At 41.5% G+C, this 18,944-nt stretch overlaps 1 protein-coding gene across 4 annotated transcripts in view; it reads left to right on the top strand.

The window, feature by feature from the left end:
* The window catches only part of gabbr1a (gamma-aminobutyric acid (GABA) B receptor, 1a), a 171,868-nt gene that overhangs the window by 51,610 nt on the left and 101,314 nt on the right, over positions 1–18,944 (top strand). Inside the window, exon 1 of one of the 4 annotated variants that reach the window (XM_060944269.1) lies at positions 8,699–8,846. The exons of the other annotated variants lie outside the window; for them this stretch is intronic. The gene's annotated coding sequence lies outside the window, so the exon portion shown is untranslated. Of the gene's footprint in view, positions 1–8,698; positions 8,847–18,944 lie in introns of those variants that run through there. 4 annotated transcript variants of the gene reach the window in all.

The raw sequence follows: 18,944 nt of genomic DNA, 5'->3' as shown, positions 1-18,944 counted from the left end.
GCCTATCCCAGCTGACTACGGGCGAAAGGCGGGGTACACCCTGGACAAGTCGCCAGGTCATCACAGGGCTGACACATACACACAGACAACCATTCACACTCACATTCATACCTACTGTCAATTTAGAGTCACCAGTTAACCTAACCTGCATGTCTTTGGACTGTGGGGGAAACCGGAGCACCCAGAGGAAACCCACGCGGACACAGGGAGAACATGCAAACTCCACACAGAAAGGCCCTCGCCGGCCACGGGGCTCGAACCTGGACCTTCTTGCTGTGAGGCGACAGTGCTAACCACTACACCACCGTGCCGCCCCGATGGCTTGATATAAGCTTGTAAATGAGCTATTCATATGTCTCTCTATATAAATCAGTATACTTTGTTAGCTGAGATTATTCATATGGATTGAATATTAGTATATCTCAACTTTATAGTGTAGTATTTGATCAAATGAAGCGTAGACTTTAGAGTTTCTGGACACTGAGTGGGGCGGCACAGTGGTGTAGTGGTTAGCACTGTCGCCTTACAGCAAGAAGGTTCTGGGTTTGAGCCCAGTGGCCGATGACGGCCTTTCTGTGTGGAGTTTGCATGTTCTCCCCGTGTCTGTGTGGGTTTCCTCCGGGTGCTCTGGTTTCCCTTAAAGACATGCAGGTTAGGCTAATTGGTGACTCTAAATTGGCCGTAGGTGTGAATGTGAGTGTGAATGGTTGTTTGTCTCTGTGTCAGCCCTGTGATGATCTGGCGACTTGTCCAGGGTGTACCCCGCCTCTCGCCCATAGTCAGCTGGGATAGGCTCCAGCTTGCCTGTGACCCTGCACAGGCTAAGCAGCTACAGATAATGGGTGGATGGACACTAAGTGCGATTTCTTTCAACTATGCAAAGGTTTGTGCACCCCTGGTCAAAATTGCTGTTACCATGAACAGTTAAGCAAGTTGAAGATGAAATGATCTCCAAAAGGCATAAAGTTAAAGATGACTCATTCCCTTTATATTTTAAGCAAAAGCAATTTTTTTATTTTCATCTTTTACATTTTCAAAATTACAAAAAAGGAAAAGGGCCCAAAGCAAAAGTTTGGGCACCCTGCATGGTTAGTACCTAGTAACAGCCCCTTTGGCAAGTATCACAGCTTGTAAACACTTTTTGTAGCCAGCTAATAATCTTTCAGTTCTTACCTGGGGTGTAACTGCTGTGGATATTATTTGCAATAATTAATAATAATTTGTTAACATATATGTTTACATATATTATTTATGTGGTTTATTTCTTGTGAAGATTTATTTGTATTGTGCAACTCAAGCCCAAGTCTTCTCAGTCCTTCTTTCTACATGTCAGAACATGTCTCAGGGTTTACATGTAGATGTGAGACTATTTAAGACACTTCTGCCAGTGTAGTGAGTAACAGGTGCTGAGGGAGAACCATGTGAGGACAAACAGTGCTAATTTCTGCTGGAAAGCACCACATCTGGTGGGATCACAGGACGCAATTAATTGCGGGAATCCACCAAGAAAGTTTCAAGAAGTTGTTTATCCTCTGTTTTCAAGGTGATCCTAGTATTTCCTATTTTGATTTTGAGGGTTTTTTTTGTTCAAGACTCATTCCCCCTGTGTTGTACGTATGCAGCCAGCGAGGTATGTTTATTTACGTTGCTTGGCACGTTAATTAGTCTTTGGCGTGTCAATTTTATGTTAAATGAATGCGTGGTTTTTTTGTATATTGCCTTATAACAGTTCGACGGTGGATTGTTGACGGTGAATTGGAATGAAGAGAAAAATAAATCCATATGTATAAAGAACCAGCGTCGCTTATTTCATGGAGGGAGTGATAGTCGAACTCGGACCTGCGTGAACTCTCTGTGACCTGCTTGTGCCGACAGTTCGCCAAAATGGGAAATACAGATAAGCCACTGTTCAGCATTGAGGACACATAAGTTTATCAGTTTTCATGAATATGTCCATAAGTCAGGCACTTAAGTTTGTGTACTAAAAGGGGACATAAGAATTGAAAACCTATCAGGGACTGTGTGTACCAACTAAGAAGAAAAGTATTTCACAAGATATGAAGGAGCATTGATGCACTTGATTTATTTGCATCTTCTATATATTAATCCTTAATTTTTTAATTGAGCAAGGGTAATTGATTTCCTTTGAAGAAGAGGGAAATTTTGTGTGTGCATGTAACTAAGTTCATATTTAAGCTCATATTTGGCAAGAGGTTTTCTATTCATATTTAAGTATTTCTATGCAAGCTCATTGAGGTGTCGCCATAAGGGCCTTGTCAATGCCTATTTTAAAGGTTGCTTTAAAGGCAGTAACCTAATTTGATTTTTCTTTTCAATTGAAACATATTTTTGTGGAAATGTTCATTATTAACTACTCTAGGTATTTGAGATAAGTATATTGTGTAAAGGTCATTTTCCAAATCAGCTAAAATGTCACAAACAAGTGAAGAGACTCCGTTATGTAGCAGTTTTTACAGAACAAGCAGCAGAGCCAGAGCAGATAGATGAGTCTAGAGTTGTACAACCAGCAATACAGTCTGAAGAGCCTCGTATACCCCTTTTCCACCAAATCACTTCCAGGGCTGGTTCGGGGCCAGCGCTGGTTCACAACTCGTTCAACTTGCGAGCCAGCTGAGAACCAGTTTGCTTTTCCATAGCTCGGGGTGCTCAGAGGAGCCACGTCATTACGTCGCTGTATACAGTGGTGCTTGAAAGTTTGTGAACCCTTTAAGATTTTCTATATTTCTGCATAAATATGACCTAAAACATCATCAGATTTTCACACAAGTCCTAAAAGTAGATAAAGAGAACCCAGTTAAACAAATGAGACAAAAATATTATACTTGGTCATTTATTTATTGAGAAAAATGATCCAATATTACATATCTGTGAGTGGCAAAAGTATGTGAACCTCTAGGATTAGCAGTTAATTTGAAGGTGAAATTAGAGTCAGGTGTTTTCAATCAATGGGATGACAATCAGGTGTGAGTGGGCGTTTTATTTAAAGAACAGGGATCTATCAAAGTCTGATCTTCACAACACACATTTGTGGAAGTGGATCATGGCACGAACAAAGGAGATTTCTGAGGACCTCAGAAAAAGTGTTGTTGATGTTCATCAGGCTGGAAAAGGTTACAAAGCCATCTCTAAAGAGTTTGGACTCCACCAATCCACAGTCAGACAGATTGTGTACAAATGGAGGAAATTCAAGACCATTGTTACCCTCCCCAGGAGTGGTCAACCAACAAAGATCACTCCAAGAGCAAGGCGTGTAATAGTCGGCCAGGTCATAAAGGACCCCAGGGTAACTTCTAAGCAACTGAAGGCCTCTCTCACATTGGTTAATGTTAATGTTCATGAGTCCACCATCAGGATAAGACCGAACAACAATGGTGTGCATGGCAGGGTTGCAAGGAGAAAGCCACTGCTCTCCAAAAAGAACATTGCTGCTCGTCTGCAGTTTGCTAAAGATCACGTGGACAAGCCAGAAGGCTATTGGAAAAATATTTTGTGGATGGATGAGACCAAAATAGAACTTTTTGGTTTAAATGAGAAGCATCATGTTTGGAGAAAAGAAAACACTGCATTCCAGCATAAGAACCTTATCCCATCTGTGAAACATGGTGGTGGTAGTATTGTGGTTTGGGCCTATTTTGCTGCATCTGGGCCAGGACAGCTTGCCATCATTGATGGAACAATGAATTCGGAATTATACCAGCAAATTCTAAAGGAAAATGTCAGGACATCTGTCCATGAACTGAATCTCAAGAGAAGGTGGGTCATGCAGCAAGCCAACGACCCTAAGCACACAAGTCGTTCTACCAAAGAATGGTTAAAGAAGAATAAAGTGAATGTTTTGGAATGGCCAAGTCAAAGTCCTGACCTTAATCCAATCGAAATGTTGTGGAAGGACCTGAAGGGAGCAGTTCATGTGAGGAAACCCACCAACATCCCAGAGTTGAAGCTGTTCTGTACGGAGGAATGGGCTAAAATTCCTCCAAGCCGGTGTGCAGGACTGATCAACAGTTACCGGAAACGTTTAGTTGCAGTTATTGCTGCACAAGTGGGTCACACCAGATACTGAAAGCAAAGGTTCACATACTTTTGCCACTCACAGATATGTAATATTGGATCATTTTCCTCAATAAATAAATGACCGAGTATAATATTTTTGTCTCATTTGTTTAACTGGGTTCTCTTTATCTACTTTTAGGACTTGTGTGAAAATCTGATGATGTAGGTCAGAAATATAGAAAATTCTAAAGGGTTCACAAACTTTCAAGCACCACTGTATGTCAGTTACGTCGCTGTATACGTCAGTTACGTCTCTGCGTTTGCATAAAACTTGGCGCGAACATCGAAGCAACAACAACATGGAGAAGAAGAAGAAGCAACAACAACAATAATAATGGATGACTGCTGCTTTACTGCATCCATGATATCTCGTCGCTTATTTAAACATGGCGATCTTTTGCGGTCTTGCTATTGTTGTTGGTCTTAACAACTCCGCCCCCAGCTGATGTAAGCGGTTCTTTCCTCTGGCCCAGCAGAGAGTTGGTGCTAGCCTGGAACCGGTTTTTCTGGCCCCAGAGCCAGTTCTTTGTCAGTGGAAACAGAAAACCCGGTTCCAAACTAAGCACTGGCCCCGAACCAGCCCTGGAACTGCTTTGGTGGAAAAGGGGCAGTAGAGGTGAGCGAGCCCGCAGATTAAGGGAAGGGAATTTCAGCAAGAAAAAACTAGCAGACTACTACTTTGCTTTGACAGTATTTATGAACGATGGAAGGCTCTAACTAAGGTAGCTAAAAAATCTGTAATAAAACAGGACTCGAGTAACATCCTACAAGAGCACATCAGCAGTATTCAAAGAGAATTGTCTGAGCTGAATATTATGAATACAGAAGGATTGACAGCCCATCACATGACATGTGCCACAAACTGGACAAGTCTATATCAGTCACCAGGATTGTTGTAAAAAATGCTCAGTCACAAATTCAAGATGTAAGGGAGGAGCTGTGCTGGCCTGAAGACAACTCTGTGTTTGCATCTTCAATCTCTAGTGTGTCACCTCCAGCCTCTGATTGTTCTAAAGATCATTCCATTCACTCTAATGTCTCTTCAGTTAAAAGGCAAGAAGCTACTGCTGAGTATGAAGCCACTCGAGCTGTATTAGAGATTATGGCTGAGCAAGAATGCCACCAAGAGAAACTGCTAAAACTTGAAGCTGAGGAACGGCAGATAGTCGCAGACCAAGAAGCAGGTGCATTAACTTGCCATCTTCAAGGAGAAAAGGAAGAGACTGAACGTAGGATAGAAAAGGAAAGACAAGAGGCTGCTCTCTTAAAGAAACAGCAAGAAGAGAGTGCTGCAAGAAAAAGGTCTGTAGAAGACTTGAAAAGAGAGCTTCAGCATCTGGAGGAGCTGAAAAAGCTGAATGCTGCCAAGGCAAAGCTTAAAGTTTGTGATGGAGCTGAATTCTATCCAGACCAAGTACGTGCACCACAAAACTTTGTACTACCTATAGCTGCACCAGAAGGTAATCAGGTGAATTCTGAGCCTTTGTATCCACAACCACTGAGAGACATGGCTCCAAGGAAAATGCTCCAAGATGACTCAGGAAAGCTTGTAAAAGTATTGGCTGAGGCTATATCAGCAAACAGGCTGCCCATTCCAGAGCCAACAATCTTTAGTGGAGACCCACTTAAGTTTAATCATTGGAAGTCATTCTTTCAGGCACTGATTGAGAGGAAAAATATTCCAACTTCAGAGAAAATCTTCTTCCTTCAGAAATATGTTGGAGAAGCAGCTAAAGAGGCCATACAAGGTTATTTTCTGCTTGATTCAGAAGACTCGTATTACGCAGCATGGGACCTGCTAAATGAACGATATGGTGAGTCCTTTGTAATTGCCAAAGCCTTCCGAGACAAGGTATATGCCTGGCCAAAAATAGCCTCAAGAGAGAGTGCTGAGTTGCGAAAGTTTGTGGACTTCCTACGCAGTTGTGAATCTGCCATTGCCCACAATGAGATTTTAAATGTTCTTAATGATGGAATTGAGAACCAGAAACTTACTGCCAAACTACCTGACTGGTTAAGTACCAGATGGAATCGAAAGGCCACACAATACCAACTAGAACACAGAAGGTTCCCAAACTTTAGTTATTTTGTGACATTCCTATCAATGGAAGCTAGTATTGCTTGCAACCCTATAACATCTTTTCATGCTTTACGGCAAAGTGAACCTGATAAGGCAAAAATTAGGAACCAAAACACAGTGGCCTCCAAGAATCAAACAGTTGGTGCCAACACCAGTGAAAGAAACATAGTCACGTGTGTTTTGTAAGAAAATAGGACACAGCTTACAGAAGTGTCGCAAGTTCATGGAAAGGTCAGTTGCTGACAGAGTCAAATTTACTCAGAGTGAGGGACTGTGCTTTGGCTGTTTAAGTCCTGGCCATCAATCCAAGAGCTGCAGTAACTGGATGGTCTGTGAAACTTGCTCAAAACATCACCCCACATGCCTACATGAAGACCGCTCAAAACAAGAAACAAAAAATGAACAGTCTAAGGAGGTGAGCTACAGTAAGGAAAGAAAGTTACAGTCAACACAGCTACAAGACGCCATTAAAGAAACCACATCCAACAGAGTTGTGCAAGATGGCAACAGTACCCAGACTTCAGAAATAGTGCCTGTCTATGTGTCAACGCCTAGTGACTCAAGCAAGGAAGTTCTTGTCTATGCCCTGCTAGACTCACAAAGTGACTCTTCATTCATCCTTGAGGAAGTTGCAGATGTTCTAGATACTAACACTGAACGAGTGAAGCTGAAACTATCTACAATGTCATCCAAAAAGACAATTGTGCCCTGTAAAAGACTCAGAAGCCTACAAATAAGAGGGATATTCTCTTCTAAGAAGATCACAGTGCCAACAGTCTACACTTGTGAATTCATTCCTGCTAATCGAATGCACATCCCAACTCCTGAGACCGCCAAGGCGCGGCCTCATTTGGAGCATCTTGCAGAACATATTGCTCCGCAAAATGATTGTGAAATCGGTCTGCTGATTGGTTACAACTGTCCACAGGCTCTGATGCCTAGAGAGGTTGTATGTGGAGAGGAAAATCAACCCTTTGCCCAAAAAAACGACCTAGGTTGGAGCATAGTGAGTTATGGTGATCCAAGTGAGCATTGCAGTGATGCAATTGGAGTAAGTCATCGTATCATTGTAAGACAAGTGATGCCTGAACCCATACAGACAGTAAGGCTCAAAGGTGCAGTTCACTGTGTTTGCAAGACTCAGATCAAGGAAATCATCGCTCCAGATGATGTACTCAAGGTGTTAGAATCTGACTTCAGTGAAAGATGTGGAGAAGAAACAGCTGTCTCGCAGGAAGATCTTCACTTCTTGACAAAGCTGAAAAATGGTATCAAACACAAACAAGATGGTCATTATGAAATGCCCTTACCTTTCAGACAAGACAGACCAAATCTCCCTAATAATAAGTCATGTGCTATTCAGCGTCTAATGTGTTTGGAACGAAAGCTCAAGGGAGACCAAAAATATTGCTTAGACTACTGTACATGAACTTCATGAAGGAAATTATCGATCGTGGTGATGCAGAGAGGGTCCCAGAAGAGGAACTCGGAAATCAACCAGTTTGGTATATTCCGCACCACGGCGTATACCACCCTCACAAGCCTGGAAAGATCCGTGTTGTCTTTGATTGTTGAGCAAGGTTCGAAGATACATCATTGAACGACCACCTTCTTACTGGGCCAGAGCTCACAAACACCTTGGTGGAAGTTCTTTCTAGATTTCGTAAGGGCCCGATTGCTATTATGTGTGATGTGGAAAAAATGTTCCATCAGTTTCATGTAAGGCCTGAAGACCAAGACTACCTGTGGTTCTTATGGTGGGAGAACAGTGATCTAGAGTCTCCACTGTCAGTCTTTCGGATGAAAGTCCATCTGTTTGGGGCAGCCTCCTCACCCGGTTGTGCCAATTTTGGTCTCAAGCATCTAGCCACTGAAGGGCAGAATCAGTTTAACCAAGATGCTGTCAAATTCATCCAGAGGAATTTTTATGTTGATGATGGACTGGTGAGTGTACCATCTGAGACTGAGGCGATTCAGCTCATCAAGGAAGCAAGATGTCTTTGTAGCACAGGCAAACTAAGGCTACATGAGTTCATTTCAAACAGCAAGAAGGTACTGAAATCAATACCAAAGGAAGAGTGACAGAAGTGTGCCCTACAGTAGCTCTGATGGAAGAGTTAGAAAGATGATGCTGTTAGTGACTCAACTTTAGACAACAAGGGAAAACGCACTACTAAACCAGGCTACCTTGACAGGCCCGTACATAAGACTGTTCTACTGCTTGAAGCAGAATAAAGGTCAGGGTTATTCTCCACAAGTTTTGAGTTAATTTGTGAGGTTGAAATGAAAGTGAAGTGAAATCACACAAAAAATGTGATTTGGTGGGAGTGTAACTGCTGTGGATATTATTTGCAATAATTAATAATAATTTGTTTACATATATGTTTACATATATTATTTATGTGGTTTATTTCTTGTGAAGATTTATTTGTATTGTGCAACTCAAGCCCAAGTCTTCTCAGTCCTTCTTTCTACATGTCAGAACATGTCTCAGGGTTTACATGTAGATGTGAGACTATTTAAGACACTTCTGCCAGTGTAGTGAGTAACAGGTGCTGAGGGAGAACCATGTGAGGACAAACAGTGCTAATTTCTGCTGGAAAGCACCACATCTGGTGGGATCACAGGACGCAATTAATTGCGGGAATCCACCAAGAAAGTTTCAAGAAGTTGTTTATCCTCTGTTTTCAAGGTGATCCTAGTATTTCCTATTTTGATTTTGAGGGTTTTTTTTTGTTCAAGACTCATTCCCCCTGTGTTGTATGCAGCCAGCGAGGTACAGTATGTTTATTTACGTTGCTTCTCACGTTAATTAGTCTTTGGCATGTCAATTTTATGTTAAATGAATGCGTGGTTTTTTTGTATATTGCCTTATAACAGTTCGACGGTGGATTGTTGACGGTGAATTGGAATGAAGAGAAAAATAAATCCATATGTATAAAGAACCAGCGTCGCTTATTTCATGGAGGGAATGATATGGGGGATTTTCACACATTCGTCCTTGCAAAAGGCTTCCAGTTCTAGAAGTTTCTTGGGCTGTCTTGCATGCACTGCTCTTTTGAGATCTATCCACAGATTTTCAATGATGTTTAGGTCAGGGGATTGTGAGGGCCAGGGCAAAACCTTCAGCTTGTGCCTCTTGAGGTATTCCATTGTACAACCCCGATTCCAAAAAAGTTGGGACAAAGTACAAATTGTAAATAAAAACTGAATGCAATGATGTGGAAGTTTCAAAATTCCATATTTTATTCAGAATAGAACATAGATGACACATCAAATGTTTAAACTGAGAAAATGTATCATTTAAAGAGAAAAATTAGGTGATTTTAAATTTCATGACAACAACACATCTCAAAAAAGTTGGGACAAGGCCATGTTTACCACTGTGAGACATCCCCTTTTCTCTTTACAACAGTCTGTAAACGTCTGGGGACTGAGGAGACAAGTTGCTCAAGTTTAGGGATAGGAATGTTAACCCATTCTTGTCTAATGTAGGATTCTAGTTGCTCAACTGTCTTAGGTCTTTTTTGTCGTATCTTCCGTTTTATGATGCGCCAAATGTTTTCTATGGGTGAAAGATCTGGACTGCAGGCTGGCCAGTTCAGTACCCGGACCCTTCTTCTACACAGCCATGATGCTGTAATTGATGCAGTATGTGGTTTGGCATTGTCATGTTGGAAAATGCAAGGTCTTCCCTGAAAGAGACGTCGTCTGGATGGGAGTATATGTTGCTCTAGAACCTGGATATACCTTTCAGCATTAATGGTGTCTTTCCAGATGTCTAAGCTGCCCATGCCACACGCACTAATGCAACCCCATACCATCAGAGATGCAGGCTTCTGAACTGAGCGCTGATAACAACTTGGGTCGTCCTTCTCCTCTTTAGTCCGAATGACACGGCGTCCCTGATTTCCATAAAAAACTTAAAATTTTGATTCGTCTGACCACAGAACAGTTTTCCACTTTGCCACAGTCCATTTTAAATGAGCCTTGGCCCAGAGAAGACGTCTGCGCTTCTGGATCATGTTTAGATACGGCTTCTTCTTTGAACTATAGAGTTTTAGCTGGCAACAGCGGATGGCACGGTGAATTGTGTTCACAGATAATGTTCTCTGGAAATATTCCTGAGCCCATTTTGTGATTTCCAATACAGAAGCATGCCTGTATGTGATGCAGTGCCGTCTAAGGGCCCGAAGATCACGGGCACCCAGTATGGTTTTCCGGCCTTGACCCTTACGCACAGAGATTCTTCCAGATTCTCTGAATCTTTTGATGATATTATGCACTGTAGATGATGATATGTTCAAACTCTTTGCAATTTTACACTGTCGAACTCCTTTCTGATATTGCTCCACTATTTGTCGGCGCAGAATTAGGGGGACTGGTGATCCTCTTCCCATCTTTACTTCTGAGAGCCACTGCCACTCCAAGATGCTCTTTTTATACCCAGTCATGTTAATGACCTATTGCCAATTGACCTAATGAGTTGCAATTTGGTCCTCCAGCTGTTCCTTTTTTGTACCTTTAACTTTTCCAGCCTCTTATTGCCCCTGTCCCAACTTTTTTGAGATGTGTTGCTGTCATGAAATTTCAAATGAGCCAATATTTGGCATGAAATTTCAAAATGTCTCACTTTTGACATTTGATATGTTGTATATGTTCTATTGTGAATACAATATCAGTTTTTGAGATTTGTAAATTATTGCATTCCGTTTTCATTTACAATTTGTACTTTGTCCCAACTTTTTTGGAATCGGGGTTGTAGAGTTTGAGGTGTGTTTTGGATCATTGTCTTATTGTAGGACCCATCCTCTTTTTAACTTCAACTTTTTTACAGATGGTGTGATGTTTGCTTCCAGAATTTGTTGGTATTTATTTGAATCCATGCTTCCCTCAACCAATGAATGTGCCCTGTGCCACTGGCTGCAACACAACCCCAAAGCATGATCGATCCACACCCATGCTTCAGAGCTGGAGAGGTGTTCTTTTCCTGGAATTTGGCACCCTTTTTTCTCCAAACATACCTTTGCACATTGTGGCCAAAAAGTTCTATTTTGATTTCATCAGTCCACAGGACTTGTTTCCAAAATGCATCAGGCTTATTTAGATGTTCATTTGCAAACTTCAGACGCTGAATTTTGTGGCTAGGACGCAGGAATGGTTTTCTTCTGATGACTCTCCCATGAAGGTCATATTTGTTCAGGTGTTGCTGCATAGTAGAACAGTGCACCACCACTCCAGGTTCTGCTAAATCTTTCTGAAGGTCTTTTGCAGTCAAACAGGGTTTTTATTTGCCTTTCTAGCAATCCAACGAGCAGTTCTTTCAGAAAGTTTTCTTCATCTTCCAGACCTCACCTTGATCTCCACTGTTTCTGTTAACTGCTATTTCTTAATAACATTACAATCTGAGGAAACGGCTGCCTGACAACACTTTGCTACATTCTTGTAGCCTTCTCCTGTTTTGTGAGCATCAATTATTTTATTATTCAGAATGTGAGGGAGTTGCTTAGAGGAGCCCATGGCTGTTGATTTTAGAGACAAGTTTGAGGAGTCAGAGAATTTATACAGCTTTGAAATCTGCATCATCTGACCTTTCCTAATGAAGAATTTGAACAAGCCACAGCTCAATAAACTAATTAAGGTCTGGAGCCTTGGTAAAAGTTACCTGAGAACTCAAATGTATTGGGGTGCCCAAACTTTTGCATGGTGTTCCTTTTCTTTTTTCACTCTCCAATTGTACAAAACAAAAATAATACACAAATCTTGAAGAAAATGCTGAAAATAAATGTATCGTCTTTACCTTTATGCCTTTTGGTGATCAGTTCATCTTCTGCTCACTTAACTATTCACAGTAACAGACATTTTCAGTAAGGGTGCCCAAACTTTTGCATGCCACTGTATGTAGAACCCCGCTTACAAAAAAGTTATGATGTTGTGTAAAAGGTAAATAAAAACAGAATGCAATGATTTGAAAAACCTTTTTAACATATATTCGATTGAATACAATACAAAGACAATATACTTAATGTTCAAACTGATAAACTTTATAGATTTTTGTAAATATACACTCATTCTGAATTTGATGCTTGCAACACATTCCCAAAAAGTTGAGACGGGGCATGTTTACCACTGTGTTACATCACCTTTTCTTTTAATAACACTCAGTAAGCGTTTGGGAACTGAATACACTAATTGTTGAAGTTTTGAAAGTGAAATTCTTTCCCATTCTTGCTGGATATACAACTTCAGTTGCTCAACAGGCAGGCCAGTTTAGCACCCACACTCTTTTACTACAAAGCCACACTTTGTAGCGCAAATTGCAAATTGTCGCTTGGCTTTGTCTTGTGGGAATAATCAGGGATGTCCCTGAAAAAGGCATTATCTGGATGGCAGCATATGTTGCTCCAAAACCTGCATGCACATTTCAGCATTAATGGAGCCTTCGCAGATGTGCAAGTTACCCATGCCATGGGCACTAACATACCCATACCATCACAGATGCTGGCTTTTGAACTTTGTGCTGGTAACAATCTGGATGCTCCTTTTCCTTTGTAGCCTGGAGGACACAACCTCCATGATTTCTAAAATCAATTTGAAATGTGGACTCATCAGACCACAGCATACTTTTCCACTTTGTGTCAGTCATTCTCAGATGAACGGGCTCAGAGAATTTGGTGACGTTTCTGGACGTTGTCGGTATATGGCTTTTGCTTTGCATGGTTGGTGTATCAAGCAAGTTGTATATCAAGCAAGAATGGGAAAGAATTTCACTTTCAAACTTAATAAATTTGTGTCCTCATTTCTTACTGAGTGCTGTTAAAAGAAAAGGTGATGTAACACAGTGGTAAACATGCCTCTGTCCCAAGTTTTTTGGAACATGTTACAGGCATCAAATTCAGAATGAGTATATATTTACAAAAAAAAAATACAATTGATCAGTTTGAAAATTAAATAGCTTGTCTTTGTATTGTCCGTCCATCCATCCACCCATCCATCCATTATCTGTAGCCGCTTATCCTGTTCTACAGGGTCGCAGGCAAACTGGAGCCTATCCCAGCTGACTATGGGCAAGAGATGGGGTACACCCTGGACAAGTCGCCAGGTCATCGCAGGGCTGACACAGAGACACAGACAACCATTCACACTCACACCTACGGTCAATTTAGAGCCACCAATTACCGGAGCACCCGGAGGAAACCCATGCAGACACGTGGAGAACATGCAAACTCCACACAGAAAGGCCCTCATCGGCCACTGGGCTCGAACCCGGGACCTTCTTGCTGTGAAGCGACAGCGCTAACCACTACACCATCATGCCGCCCCATCTTTGTATTGTATTCAGTTAAATACAAGTTGAAAAAGATTTGCAAATCATCACATTCTGTTTTTATTTACATTTTACACAGCACCCGAACTTTCTTGGAATCGGGGTTGTATTTTACAAAGAGGACAATTTGTCTAACTTATTAATTGTTTAACTTAAGTATTCTTACTTATTCTTATACCTCAAATGCTTTTGAGAGAAAATATTGTTTAAGTAATTTTTGGTTTGTGGGAAGGTAGGTGTTTACAATGGTATGAAGGGGGAAATGTCCCATGATTGTGTATAATATTGATTTTATAGCACCATTTATATGTTTGTATGAAGGGTGCCAGTAATTCTGGAGCTGACTGTATGAAAGTAATTAGGCATATTTGGTACAGTGAGATCTCTTAGTGCTTAGTACTTATCTAGCTTCGTGGTGGATGCCACTTGGTGTTCTTTCATTAAATATCAGCTAAAGTTCAGGAGTAAATAATTCATGACTGGCATGTGGAGAAGTTGGAATTAAGCTCAGACACATAGAGAGAGAGAGAGAAAGCAGGAGAGAGAAAGAGAGAGAGGGGCACCAAATGTCACCAGAGAAGCTCAGGAAGGGCTATGGTCACCTTTAAAGGGCATCCCACCTGTTTGTGTTTCTGATGTCAAGTCAGTTCAAGTGAGCCTTGTGCTCTCTCGTGTGTGTTAATAAGTCAGATGATAAACCTATAGGATTAGATATGAGATATGGCTTTTGTCACCAAAAACACTACTCTTATTGCATTTTTAATAAATACAAATTGAGATTCAAGCCTAACTCGATAGGTTTTTTAACATAATCTCTATTGTATGTGTAGCATCTGTGTGATTACCGTGTACTTATAATGGAAGCTTTGTATTCGTTAAATTAATTACATGTATATTCTGCAAGTAAAATAGTAGAAAGTAAATCCTATGTATGCAATACATGCATTTACTGGAGTTATAATTAAAATGGACATCATAACTCTCTCGTAGTAGAATAAAACAGGAAAGCTGTTCTTATGTGCTTTTATACAACTATCAAACACTGGGACAATACAGTAAAAATACAATAAAAATTCCCCTGAAAAGTCCATTGTTTGAAAGGACAAATTAAACAGATTTACAACCCAAAATCACACTGCAGAATTCATTAAAGCAGTGGATAGATTTGCCATCTCACAGCTCCAGGGCACCTGGTTCGAGCCTCAACTTGTGTGGAGTTTCTGTGAATGTTCTCCTTGTCTCTGCTTGGGTTTCCTCTGGGATCTTCGGTTTCCTCCCACCTCCCTAAAGTGTCCTATGTGGATTGGTTGAGATCAGTTGCCTCTAGGTGTGAACAAATGTGTACTAACTTGGATACGTAATGGGAGGAGGAAAGTACTGTAGGAAGACCAAAAACAACATGGTGGAGAACAATGGAAAAGGAACAGAATTTGAATGGCTGGAAGTCATGGGAGGAGGCGAGGATAGTAGTGGGAGACAGGATTAAATGGCGTAGAAGTATTGCTGTCTTAGGCCAAGTTTACATTAGACCGTATCTGTCTCGTTTTCTTCGCGGATGCACTGTCCGTTTACATTAAAACGCCTGGAAACGCCGGGAAACGGGAATCCGCCAGGGTCCACGTATTCAATCCAGATCGTGTCTGGGCCGGTGCTGTGTAAACATTGAGAATACGCGGATACGCTGTGCTGAGCTCTAGCTGGCGTCGTCATTGGACAACGTCACTGTGGCATCCACCTTCCTGATTCGCTGGCGTTGGTCATGTGACGCGACTGCTGAAAAACGGCGCGGACTTCCGCCTTGTATCACCTTTCATTAAAGAGTATAAAAGTATGAAAATACTGCAAATACTGATGCAAATACTGCCCATTGTGTAGTTATGATTGTCTTTAGGCTTGCCATCCTTCCACTTGCAAGTGGTAAGTGATATGCGCTGGGATCACACACACAGCGGCTCAGTCCCGAATCACTGCTCGTGCGCTATACTCGCGCGCTCTGTGAGCTGCGCAGGGCCGGAGTGCGCACCCTCCAGAGGGCACTCGCTGTTCAGGGCGGAGTGATTTGGAGCGCAGGATGCCTTCGGAGCCGAGCGTATCCGTGTATTGGCGTTGCTATGTGCACGCGAATCGTGTATTGGTGTTGCTGTGTGCACACTAATCGTTTTAAAAACGTTAATCTGATGATCCGCTGATACGGTCTAATGTAAACCCCACCTTAGGTGAGGTGAATGAATGTGTCCATGTGTATGCATGGGGCACTGTGATGGATGGGCTTTCTGTCCAGGGATTTATTCTTGCCTCATGCCCAGTTTTCCCAGGACAGGCTCCAAACCCCCCATGACCCTGATCAGGGTAAAACGGTTGCTGAATGTGAGTGTGAGTAGTTTTCAAATTGCTGTCCAGGCACACTCAGGGGTCTGTGAAATCACAACTCGCCATTATCCAATTTACTGTATTTGTTTGTTTTTTGAGTTGTTCCAGTGATTAGCATGTTTAACTTGTCGCTTGAATCGAATATACTTAAGCCATGAAAAGTTTTATGACTCCAGAGATAATATATGACTGAACACATTTAAAATATTGTAATGTTTTTGAAATAAATGTGTTCGGGGGTCCATGAAATTTATATTGCTGGCTACAAAAAAGTTTGAGACCCCCTGAATTAAAGCATTCTATTTAAATATTTTTTTTCACTGCTTCAGCAGCAGCCCTGAAACTTCCATTAGAAGTAAATTTTGAGTAAACAGGTTTTTGTTTCTCGATACAGAGAAAAGTACAGATGCACTCTCAGAAAATAAAGTACATTATTGTACCTTTAGGGGTGCAATGGCTTGTCACTGGGGCAGGACCCTCTAAGGTATTTATTTCTACACTTTATATACTGCTTGGGACCATATATGTACATTTTTGTCCCTAACAAGGTACACAATGTTACCCTGAGGTCTAGTAATGAGCTCTAGGGGGTATATTAGTGTAGAATGTACCTTGGGGGACAGAAATGGACTCCTACTCTATCCCTATTTCTGACAGTGTATTCTTGTCAGAATTATTGTAGTCCCATATTGCTGCAGTGTATGTGTCTTATCAGCAGATTTCATGCGTCATAATATCCTATAATATGCTTGCAGCGAGCGTGTTTTCTCTATTGTTCTAACGCTGACAGGTGTCTGTCAGCTACAGTACCTGAACGAGACGCAATTCTGTCCCACAAACCTGAGCAGAGAACAAAAGAGCAGAAAGAAAATGTATTAGATGTTTCAGAGATTTTATGCTGTAGTAGCTTCAAGACATGAACATAAAACCCTGTGGGAAATGAGCCTACATTATTCCGTCAATATCATTTATTTGACTGAGATCATGTAGGCTGCTACTTGATTTATTGGAGAGGAGCATGCTGTGAGGTGCCGCTGGTAATGGCATGGAAGATTGTTTATCTGAGTTAGCTAGGTTCTGTGTGTGTGTGTGTGTGTGTGTGTGTGTGTGTGTGTGTGTGTGTGTGTGTGTGTGTGTGTGTGTGTGTGTTAGAGAGAGAGAGAAAGACAGACAAAAAGAAAGTGAAAAGGTGGTATTGACTGATTATGCAATACTCTTCTGAACTTTCTGAATTGAATTATTCAATCTGTTCGAAGGTCATATCTTGAACATATAAGATATTTATGTTTCTTCAAGCTAAAGTGTGGCCTGCACTAAAATACTGTATTTTTATTGTATTTGGCACAAATGTTCGAGCTGTTCAGTATGTACAGCAGAATCTCCTATGCTGAATTAACTCCTTGCAGTCCTCATTAGAAGCCAGCATAGCTACCGTACATCTATATGGTTTTCCCGGTTTAGTTTTTTTTTTTTTTTGCAAACATTAGGACACAAACAGAATTGCATCAGTATTTCCTCAAGCTCTAACACATGCATGTACTGGGGTTATTATTAAAAATGTGGTGATTAACAGGGAAAAGAGTGTTTAACAAGCAATAAAGAGTTGTCCATCCATCCATCGATCATCTGTAGCTGCTTATCCTGTGCAGGGTCGCAGGCAAGCTGGAGCCTATCCCAGCTGACTACGGGCGAAAGGCGGGGTACACCCTGGACAAGTCGCCAGGTCATCACAGGGCTGACACATAGACACAGACAACCATTCACACTCACATTCACACCTACGGTCAATTTAGAGTCACCAGTTAACCTAACCTGCATGTCTTTGGACTGTGGGGGAAACCGGAGGAAACCCACGCAGACACGGGGAGAACATGCAAACTCCACACAGAAAGGCCCCTGTCGGCCACTGGGCTCGAACCGGGAACCTTTAGAGAAACATCATCTTTTAGAAACTCTTTTTTTAATTAATGGCAGCTTTGTAAATATTACGTTACTTTCATTAGTCATTACGTTTGACTTGTATTTAAGGGTTTAAGAAGGATAAGCAACCTTGCTTGAGGACATAATGTACAAACCCCTTAAAGGAAAACTCCATCATGAATGACTTGCATATTAATCTCGCATATAATTAATATGTGATATTCAGCGGCATCCATAATTTAAATTGTAAGTTGCTTTTTTTTTTTGTTTAAACTTCTTTCGTTAACATTACCTACAATGTCTCTCTGCTGAAACAGGTTAGGTTCCCAAGGTTCGAGTGTCTTGCGTTTCCTTCTTACTGATTAGTCAAGCCAAGTCTTTCAACACTGAGACCTGCATTTGCTGCTCTCACTTCTAACCTCTAATGTCCAGACAGCTTGATACGCATGCGCAGTGGGTAGTGTTTCCATCTCGCAGCTTCAGGGTCCCGGGTTCAATCTTGAGCATGTGTGGAGTTTCCGAGTTTCATTACATTATATTACAGGCATTTAGCAGGCGCTCTTATCCAGAGCGATGTACAACATACCCAGAGCAGTCTGGGGAGCAGTTGGGGGTTAGGTGCCTTGCTCAAGGACACTTCAGCCATTCCTGCTTGTCCAGGGAATTGAACCAATGACCTTTTGGTCCCAAAGCTCCTTCTCTAACCAGTTTCCACTGGGTTCTTTGATTTGCTCCATCTCCCAAAAACATGCCAGTGGGTGAATTGACTAAGATAAATTGCACGTGGGTGTCAGTGAAATGTGTGTGTGTGTGTGTGCATGATGCCCAGTATCCAAGGTGTATCCGTGCCTTACAGTCCGTTATTTAGAGATAGGTGCCGGATCAGGATAATGTGAGTACTGAAAGTGAGTAATTATCAAACAACAAATTAGCACCAGAATCGTTAATATTTCAATGTGTTTCAGGCTGGAATTTTCCTTTAAGAGTTAAATCAAGAATTAATTCATATTTAAAAGCATGCAGAAACACTTTAATAGCTGTAATAAGACAGGGGACAATATGACCTGAAACGTGGACTCAATCTACACTGCTCTCTCTCTCTCTCTCTCTCTCTCTCTGTCTCTCTCTCTCTCTCACTGTGTGTGTGTGTGTGTGTGTGTGTGTGTGTGTGTG

This window comes from Neoarius graeffei, chromosome 17 (assembly GCF_027579695.1).
Source record: "Neoarius graeffei isolate fNeoGra1 chromosome 17, fNeoGra1.pri, whole genome shotgun sequence".
NCBI lineage: Eukaryota > Metazoa > Chordata > Actinopteri > Siluriformes > Ariidae > Neoarius > Neoarius graeffei.
The sequence above is the reverse complement of the archived record's forward strand: the minus strand, read 5'-3'. Positions and strand labels throughout refer to the sequence as shown.